The sequence below is a fragment of the Sinohyriopsis cumingii genome, chromosome 6 (assembly GCF_028554795.1).
Source record: "Sinohyriopsis cumingii isolate HCF-2022 chromosome 6, ASM2855479v2, whole genome shotgun sequence".
In the NCBI taxonomy this organism is placed as follows: Eukaryota; Metazoa; Mollusca; class Bivalvia; order Unionida; family Unionidae; genus Sinohyriopsis; species Sinohyriopsis cumingii.
In genome coordinates, this window is record NC_142966.1 from 99,213,381 (window position 1) to 99,222,639 (window position 9,259).

Genomic DNA, 9,259 nt, shown 5'->3' on the forward strand with positions numbered 1-9,259 from the left:
ACTCAGCGATCGGAACATCTATTGGCCGTTTCCGACAGGTAAAATAAACAGCTGACGGAAATGGCCGAGCGCTGTTCCAATCGTAAACTCATCTCAGTGTAGCTCGGCCCTTATGTATTTATCAAAGGTACTCGACGCGAGCTTGATGTTGGAAAAAAAGCAATAATCTAGCAGCAGAGGGGGCTAACAGACCGACTTTGGAAGCGTCCAAAAACCGAAATAAGGCTTCTAACTCAAATATTTTTCGAGTTGAACATTTGCTTGAAATAAATGATTGTCTAAACAAATTGAGGATTCTCCGGTTAGTTAGACCATTTATTTTCGTAAATTGTTTCCCTGATCTGTAAACTCATCAATAGCGAGTATATTACAAAAAACGAACCAACCTGAGGTCATGGCCCCCTCTTTTGCTATTAATTTATCCAAATATTTTATCAAGTCCGATTCGATATCTTGTTCTTGGATCGTGCAAATTTATTGTTATAAACCCGTGCGGAGTTGCTTGCGCTCGTGAAAAGAAGTCTCTGAATTTACTTATATCCATGTCACTGCTGCACCAAGTTTGATGAATATTTCGCAAAGTATGTGTATCAACTCCATTAAACACAACTAAAATATTACAGTTATCTCTGATCACTTTTGGTATTTGTGTGTATCGTTGAGTAACATAAATGACATCGGTGTTTTTATGTCTTCCTCGAGAAAAAATCCTAGCTGGATTTGATTGTTTGTCCAGCATCACATCATCATATACAACTAAATTATTAATAAATCCGTCTATGGAATCAACTGATGGTGCTTCATCAATATCGGTTATAAACTCGATAACATCGTTATCTTTATCTATGTGCGCGTTTTCATTAAAATCCTTAAGCACATTATAACATCGTTGATCATCAACTGACGGGGCTACTAAATACAATTTATCCCACTTTAACCATCTCATTATAAGACTGAGTAACAACTGTGTCTTTCCACTTCCAGATGGTCCTATTATTATCATTCTAATTGAATTTGGTAACACAGGATGGTGCTTGACAGGTTCTCGTTTTCTTGTCGCTGAGAAATCAATTATATCCATGCTGTATAAAATATCCATGGATTTATATTGTGTGAAGTGCAGGACACGTACCCCGACGGATACACTAACAACTATTACCACAAAAAATAACAGATCAGCGGTTACGGGTAAGTGTACGCGGTGTGGTACAAAGAAGTTTAAATTTATTCCCGGTGATAATTCAGGGACAAAGTCAGCGTTAAAAAAAAAAAAGCAACACGGGGGTGATATTGCAGCAAAATTAACAAAATTACCCAGGACTCCGTGGGCTAAATACCCAGGAGAAAAAGATCTACCAGGATATAATTATTGCGGTCCTGGTACTCGACTCGATATCAGGCTTGATAATCAGGATCAACCAAAACCAGGCAAGGAACCAATAAACGCTGTTGATAAAGCATGCCATGCTCATGATGTTGCGTATAAAAGCAATGACCTGCAACATAGGCATATTGCAGATGTAAAATTGATTCATGCGCTAGATTCTATAAAAAAATAAAAATATCAAAGAAAAATTAGCTAATTGGTTAGTAAGATCCGCGATGAAAGGTAAATTAGCACTAGGGACTGGTAATATATAAATGGAATCGATTTATTATTCACCAATTGGATACTGGAAGGGTAAAGCAGCAATTAGTAAACTTGCTGATGCAGCAGCGGTTAAACATTCTACTGCTAAAGCGTGGTTATCCAAACAGGCAATATGACAAATTTACCTACCGCCACCGAAACAAATTCGATTTACACATTTCAGTGTCAGTGTTCCTAATGAAGTTCATCAAGCTGATATTCTGTTTTGCCACATGATACTGTACGTAGAAAAATGTACAAATACGCGCTAACTGTTGTTGATGTTGCAAGTAGATATAAAGATGCAGAACCGCTATCAACGAAAACAGCATCTGAGGTAACCGATGCGTTTAAACGAATTTATCAACGAGGTGGTCTGCGATGGCCACATCTGCTACAAGTTGATCCTGGCAAGGAAGTTCTTGGTCCAGTATCATCGTTAATGAAGCAACATAATGTCAAAATACGACGAGGACATACTGCAATTCATCGTGATCAGGCAATTGTTGAACGATTTAATCGAACACTTGCTGAGCGGTTATTTGGATATCAATACGCGAAGGAATTGATTCAAGATAAAAGATCTCGTGAATGGGTGGCAAGATTACCAAGTGTGATAGCAGCGTTAAATAATGACATCACTCGAACAACCAACATGAAACCTATTCATGCAATTACAAAAAAAATATACCTACACAACAACGGGATCTTTCAGCACAGCCAGTATTAGGTAATATCACTGTCAGGTATTTATACGAGCCCGGTGAACTTGAAGGCGGTAAAAAAAAGAGCGACTGATCCTATTTGGAGTGTTACCACACATAAGATATCCACCGTGACAAGATCCTCAGGTAGACCCGCAATCTACAGACTGGATTCAACTGCTCCTCAACGTGGATTTGTACGTGAACAATTACAAATAATTCCCGATGACACACAATTACACTTAACTAGCACTGGTGCCAGCACCCTGACGTCGGTTGCATTCAAGACAGGTCAACATGATATTTTCTCGTGTATGACCAAGAGTGTTATTTTTTCTATCTACGGTAAATTGTCTTGGATCATTTTTCAGATACCACCATAACATTATACAATTACAACTTGCACAATGATTATTCTGTTGTTGTTTCAGCGCATTAATAAAATCAACATCAAGATCAAAATCGCGTTTGGTTTTTTTTGTCACCTTGTTTATAACCAGCTAATTATTTTTTCTTATTATATCGCTTTGACATTCGTCAATATCATCACTATCACTGACGAGTCCATGACGATTCGTCTTAACTGAGATATTTTTCTAACTCGAGACACTGCAAGATAAACTAGGTTCGACCATTCGATACGATCATCAACGATCCAAACAACTGTATCAGTAATAGTTAATCCCTGTGATGAATGAATCGTCATCGCGTATCCAAGCGTCCACGGGGATTTATCAGCACGTAGAGCATCTTCAACAACATCAACATCAACTGCAACAATATCATTCAACACAAGATTCTGTTTCCTTGACTCGGTTTGTCCTGGTATATCAACGTCAATATTTTGCCGTCGCGTATCTGCTGGTCGATAACATAACGGAACTGGCAATGTTGGAAACTTTTCTCGTTGTAACTGAAACAACTCCCGCTGAAGAATATCACGAACTATCTTTCTACTTGCAACTATCAAATCGTTTGGTCTCCACGCGCGTAAAAAGTCTTTCATGGGTGTTTCTGAAATTATCTCGCGCATTACTTCACACTGAATTTTATTCGGTTGTAGTCTGATTAATTTTTTTAAATTCCTTCAACGTTGCATCAAGTGCTCTATGATCATCAGATACTTCTTCGAAGTGGTCAACGAAAATTTTCAGCCCATCATGTGGAGATGGTCCAGCTACGGGTGGTGGTTGATCGTGATCGCCGCACATTATCACAGCAGTATTTCTTGTTAATAACCAATCAAGAAATGTTTTTAATGTTTCTAGCGGTACAGTGCATATTTCATCCCATATTATAATCCTTGGAATGTATTTTCGCCCATCCTTAAAGACGTCCATGTATCATCCTTCCATCGGAAGAAGCTGTGATAAGTACATGACTGTACTCCTCGTTGTTTCATTTCTCGCGCGAGTCTGTGTGTAGGTGTTAGCACAATCATATCTGAATTCTGAAATAGTTCGATAGCTCGAGTGGTTTTACCAGAACCGACAGGTCCGTTTAGATAAACTGTTTTGTGTCTAGTTATTGCATCGTATACCGATGGTGCAGAAGATATCTGATTATTTCTGCCTGATTTTATCAGGTAAATATCTTTAACCGCAACATCAGCGGATTCGGAATAATCGAGTATATATTCCTTTTTTATTCTCCATGAACCCCACGATGCATAAGTGCCTATGCTTAATTTTTCTAACAGTATTGAATATTTTTTACTTATATAAAACGAATCAGTAGCGACTCTGACAGCGAGTGTAGAAACTTTATTTATCATCGATAATAGGTTTATTGAAACGTCCGCGAGCATCGATGATCTTAAATGAGTATACTGAGGTGACTCACCGTCCATGTAGCTCACAATTGTACCTAGTTTAGTTCCATTTGACAAGAAAGCTATTTCTCGACTTACAAACGTATTTCTGTTCGTTGTATCAGCGATTATAAAATCTAACTCAGCATCATCCATAATCAATCTTGTACAATGTCGTCTGTGATCATATGCTCCTCCTAGGGTAAACTTGCCGATTATTTTTCTACCAAGATCTTTTGTAATCTTGTTCTCGTAATCGGTTTCATCCGAATACTCCTTTTGTTGTGGTAACCAAACTTCTGTTTGTTTTCGATATGATATAATTGCTTCACTTACAATCAACCGTGTTAACATCGCACAATCAAGCATATACCGTAATAGTACTATTGGTGTCCACATTTTTTCTGAAAAATGTTTTCCAAACCAAACATAACAAATTGGATGAAGTCCTTTAGATATTTCGAATGACTCGATACTAGCGAATCCAGTCAGGTCAAAATCCGGTAATGGTCCATTTATCGATACTCGAGTCATTTCGTGCGTCGGATGACTGAATCTTTTAAAGTACACAGAACAATCTCCGTATCCAAGAAAACTTCCGGGATAACACGCGACCATATCAACTGAAATAACATCTCTGTGATTGTATTTAGTATTCCATAGTCCGCCGTGTCCATATTCGACACAACTGGATATTATGTCATCAAGAAAATCAAACCTAGTTGGTTTCCACGAATTTTTCTTTCTAGCAAAATGAGCCGCAACTGACGGAACAGTAAAACAGTTGCTCAATATTTCGTCAGTATCATCAGTATATTGCAGTGCAAGATTTTTCATTTTCTCGTGAAGAAGATCTGTTCGATAAATAACACCATTTGGTCTCACAAACTGATCAATTTTTTTTTTCCACGCAAGACTGAAATAACCATACTGACACACGATCGTTTTTACTTATTTCGTTAATAAAATCAAACATACCTCCATCAAAATTATCTATGGGATAACATTTAACAGTTCGATCTCGTGGAAATATTGTTTCTGCGTTAATCCACGCGTGTGCGTTATGATCAATAATTTCGATCGAAGCTCCTTTTGATCTATATTTTGATTTTTTACAAAATCTCTCCTGTTATCGTCGCTACGGTTACTGGAAATTTTAATCTTTTTCCTAACTCAGCGACATCTTTGATAGACGCACCGGTATCTTTAACCATTTCTCCCCACGTGTTTATTATTTTACGTCTTTTTATCCGTTAGACCGTTTCCACGAGTCGAAACGGTAAAATGTTCTGTTACTCGTTCATCCACACAATTTATTTTTGAAAATTTCATCGGCGCCTGTTTATCAACGATGGGTTTTTCATTTATCACATAGATTCCATAAATAACCGCTGTCACAGGATATGCTCGTTCATAATACGGTTTTTCAATACCAGTCAATAGACTTGGTTTGGAATCTTTACTTAGTACGACAGTTTTTTTATTACCGTGGACAGGATCATATTTGTCATGGATAATCCAATCATCTGTTTCTGTCAACACGACAAATTTTATTCTGAAAAGATATTTGCGATTATCAAGATAGTTAATGATAATTGCTGCTCGTTTGTCGTTCATCATAGCGTCGATGATATCTTTGTTGCGTATAATCTTGAACGTTCACCAGACATGAGATGCACCATCTGTGTGAAATTCGTTCTTGGCGTCTTGAATTTTATTAATCAAACCTTTGTTTTTCGGATCAACCAAATCTTGCATCGGTAGGTTAGGAGATATTCTGTCGAGATTAAATGTATCTCCGCTCAAGGGCTTTATTCGGGATAATCTATCGAATTCGTTCATATTATATTTCAAACAAATATTTAAATTAAAATATTATGTATACAATGTCTCAATGCAAATGGCTCATGGTGGGTTCATTGACTCGTTGTAATAAATCCTGTAAAAAGGAATTCTGTGGACAACACATGCAAAACGTTCACCGTGGAAGCTTAGGACCAATACCATATCTGCGATGTGGTGCTGGAGTGCGAGGAAAAACACAGTTGTGTGCGTGTTGTGGTGGTAAACGATACAGAGAGCTTAAAAGATATTATGACAAAAAAAATAACGTCAATAACAACGCTATAAAATCCGTGGAGGATTATCTAAGTTTTCAGACAAATTATGATTTAAACAAATAATATTATTGTATAATGGAGCAAAATAAATTTATTCCACATCCTACAATAACAAACTACGAATCAAATATTGATGGCATGATCAGAAATTGTCGATTGAAAAAACCAGTTGGTTTTGTCATTAATACTGGCTATCTGATGTTTACTGCAGCGAAGAAAACTTATTTCCGTCATCGCTTCATATACGAGTGTCACAAGGGGTTGATCAAAGACGGTCTTGTGATCGATCACATTAACGGCGTGAAAATTGACAATAGTTTATCCAATCTTCTAGATGTTAAACAAAGCGAGAACTGTGCACGGAGAGGTACTGGTAAATATGACAGAACAATTTTAAGGAGGGCGGTAAAATATGCAAACATAGAGACGGGTGAAGAAATTATATTTCAATCAATGTATTCAGCTGCGAAATACTTCCATATTAACTCGTATGTGGTAAAATACGTCGCAGAAAATATGACCAAATCCACTCTTTCCAGTAAATATAAACAGAAAATCACCTTCCAATATTGTTAATGAGATAAACTATCATCATTATCAAGTAATTACCTCGAATTATATTTATTATCTTTTTTTTTAATTATTTATCCTTTTTTGTCAGAAAGCCTCACTTTTATACTACTGATTTTTCGATTATGCGAAAGGGAGATTACTTCTGTTTTATATAGTATTCTTCGTAGGTTTCCGATTTTTATGGTCGTAATTGGTTAATTAATCATCTACTTCGTAATTAATATCAATAATTATACCAAAGAAAGATATTTATGGTTTCTAACTTACAAAATAGAAAGATAAACGTATTTCACATCGTACAATATAGCTAGTTATTTTTAGATCTGTTATGAGAAATCGAGGCAAAACACGCTGTTTTTAATGCAGATATTTACAATCTGTTCAGAAATGCACAAGTATTTAAACCGATCTGTAGGTGGTAAAAAGTTTGATGGTGCCGTGGTAGTATGTAAATAGACAGAACACGCTGTTAGTGCAAGATATTTACAATCTGCTACGAGAAATCTTGGCAGAACACACTGTTTTTAATACAGAAATTTACAATCTATTCAGAAACCGCTCTTTTAATACAGAAATTTACAATCTATTCAGAACCGCTGTTTTGATGCAGAAATATTTAAACCGATCTGTAGCTATATAATAACCTTTGAAACATATATTGCTAGTTGATTCGATAGCTCAGTTGGTAACGTATCTGGCCGTGATGCTCACGGTCACAGGATCGAATCCCATGACTGACAACCGTCAGTGGTTACGCATATTAGCGATTTTTATAATTAATTGGGGCACCGCCAGACCCTCTCCGCTCAACAAAAACCCTCCAACCACACGTCATTGGTGGTTGATACATGTTTTGTATCACCCACGAGCTGATTATTGGGGGGTGTTCTGTTGAGTGTAGAAAATGGCCTCATTTATGTGTGTGCCGTCCTTAATTAAGATTTCATCAATTGTATATATTTCATTTCATTCATTCATTGCATATATTTCATTGCATTCATTCATTGCATACTTACTGAACTTGTTAAAACACTCGAATAGAGGATCATTCATTCATTTACATATGTTTGTGCCGTGCTCCCTCTTGGGCCTCTAGACTGTTGTTTGACGGGTTAGGGGCTCTCATAGGGGGGCAATGTTTCGTGTGCCCGTTGAACTTGGTAGAATGCGGTGGCAAGCTAAGAGTTCTGGATTGTGCCGTCCTTAATTAAGATTTCATTCATTGTATATATTTTCATTTCATTCACTCACTGCATACTTACAATCATTCATTGTATATGCTGTGCTGTGCCCTTTCCTGAACTTGCTAAAAGACTCGAATAGGAGTTCATAGGGGAATTTTTTTTTATTTTAAATATATATATACTAAATAATGAACTACGAAAATATTAATGATGTAATTGTTGCTATTAAAAAATTGGAAAAAGATGGAATTAATATATCCGATGAACTAAATCCTGAAAAAATAGTTTCTGATTTTGAAATTTTACAAGAACGTAAAAACCAAGGAATACACACACTATCATCTGAATACAAGTTCATGAAACGGATTCAGGCGGCGATGTTCCGGTCACTTGTTACTGTAGAAGATAATCAAGTGAAGGAATTCGTTCCTCTCTCTCTGCCGCAGTAGAAAAAATTAGATTAGAGTTATCCCACGAATACGAGGCAAAAAACTAATTAGTACTCGCATAAGACAATTAAGACAAATTATGCTAGCGAGTAACCTCGTTGGTGAATCAGTACAAAATAATTCTGGTGAAAATGAAAATGAAAGTTTCGGTAACTGGGGTCCCTGTCAACGCTGACCACCTGTAGATCTTTGACCTTAATATTTTATTTTATCATAGATTATTCTGAAATATTATATATTTATTCTGAAATATTATATATTTATTCTGAAATATTTTATTTTTTCTGAAATATTTTATTTATTCTGAAATATTTTATATTCATTCTGAAATATTTTATTTATTCTGAAATTGATGGGCTAGTTGGTACTCAGAATCATGCAAAACCAATCAATTTCGTAATTTTGATAGGCTAGTTGGTATTCAGAATCATGCAAACCAATCAATTTCGTAATTTTGATGGGCTAGTTGGTACTTAGAACTATGTAAAATGATCAAATTTTCAGAAAAAATAAAATATTTAAACATTTCTTAATTTAGTCGATTTGTCAAGGAAAATTGATGAATTTTCCAATATCATTCGGGTCAAACCTCAAGCAGTTCTCTAATTGATTTATCGATAAATCGTTAAAAATCAGTAAAATTAGCTCAAAAAATGAGATTTTTCATGCGATTTTTTGTTAATTTTTCTGGTAATTTTTAAAAAATGAGGATTTTTAACGATTTATCGATAAATCAATTAGAGAACCGCTTAAGGTTTGACCTGACGAAAAGTGTTGGAATATTTCTGA